Source organism: Antrostomus carolinensis, unplaced genomic scaffold, assembly GCF_000700745.2.
Source record: "Antrostomus carolinensis isolate BGI_N321 unplaced genomic scaffold, ASM70074v2 scaffold32981, whole genome shotgun sequence".
Lineage (NCBI taxonomy): Eukaryota > Metazoa > Chordata > Aves > Caprimulgiformes > Caprimulgidae > Antrostomus > Antrostomus carolinensis.
In genome coordinates, this window is record NW_010294045.1 from 11,299 (window position 1) to 12,969 (window position 1,671).

Consider the following 1,671-nt stretch of genomic DNA (forward strand, 5'->3'; position numbering starts at 1 on the left):
AGACCTGTTGCATGTTCACAGCTCTCAGACACAGCCCAGGTTTAAGCGAGGAGCCCTGGGGGGCACAGCAGCTGCGGGGATCTTCCTCCTACAGTCATCCTCATCCCAGCATCCCTGGGATGTGGGATTCAGGAGGTTCTCTCCTTCCCCAGAAGCAATCCTTTCTCCAGCCAAGCTCAATCTGCAGTGGGGGTCAGGAAACCTGAGCTACTTTGGCTCATTGAAAACCCAGTCCAAGCCCAACCGGAGGCTGGCAGCCACCCAGGAGGGTCCAATCCTGCACTCCCACACTTGGCTGATGGTGGCTTCCAACAGCCAAAATCAAAACCTCCCCTAAAGCTCCCACCAGCTGCACTCCCTCACTTTGCCCTCAGCTCCCCACAACCCTTATATTTATTCCCAACACGGTGCCTTTCTCCTTACTCTAAAACCAGAATATTGCTGGTGCTGCTCACTGACTGCTGGGAGCAGGATGGTCCCAGGGCAAAGCCTTCACCCTGCAGCGAGCTGGGGCACTCAGATGCCTAAAAACCAGCAGGTACCTCAAGCACAAGCTGGGAAAAGGAATGAAGAGAAACCACATCGGTATTTCACACCGTTTAAACAAAGAGTCGAGGTGAAGACATGTGTTTGCCAGCTGGAGAAGGATCAGAATCAATAAGGAAAGAATACGGTGTTTGGAGATTCATGCCAATTGCTTTAAAAACTAGTCAAAAGGGTTTAAATCCATGGGGACATGTTTCATGGGGTTTTTTTTCCTCTCCTAACAAATAGGTATTCAGGTGGGCGCTAAAAGGGGGAAACTGAGGCACCAAATGGGGCAATTGCTTGCACAAAATCCACCCTGCAATGCCAGGTATGAAAATATTTCATATCCTAGACCTTGTCCAACCTGTGGAGCTGCTAACACAGCTCCCATTGCTGGGAAACACGAAAACCTTCAGCAAATCTGGTGAGTATAAGTTCTGCTCTCTCAGCCAAGGGACTTTGTTTGTTGAATTTTCTTCCTGCAGGAATTTCTTTCCCCGTCCAAGTTTCGAATCCACCTTCAAAGACGTCCTTTTTAATTTTTAAGACGCAACAGGCTGCAGCCTTGAGCGCGGCTCTGGGCACCATGAACTTGGTTTATTCTATGTCTGGAGCAAAATTTGGCCTCACTTTTGCAGGTGAAAGGGATGATGGAGGGTGGTCATGGAGCAAACCTGCTCTCACAGCTCTTGTTGGCTTGGGGCAATCCCAGTTTCAGTGCCCATGCTGTGGGCTAACAGCATCCCGGCCATCCCTGGTCCCCCATCCCTTTGGTTTACCCCCTTTCCCAGCCACAGCCCATTTGTTCTGCAGAGGTTTGTAACAAAAATACCATTTTGGTCTGGCGGAGGTAGGAGAGGAAATGTTTGAGCGTGAAAGCACTGGGAGATGGAGCCAGGCCTGCGAGAACGGCCTGTCTCAACCAAAGGCAACATGAGGGACAGTCAGCAAGTGGGTAAACACAAAGGAATGTGGTCCACAGCAAGTCCCAAAGCTGTGTCCTACCAACCCATCAGGCACAGTGAGGTTTTGACACCCAGCCATGCCCTGGTCACTCTGGCCATCCCAGCAGGGACCTGACAGCAGCCATGTAGACACTCCAAATGAGCAAATATGGACAAGAGGCAGCAGAGCAAAAAAAAA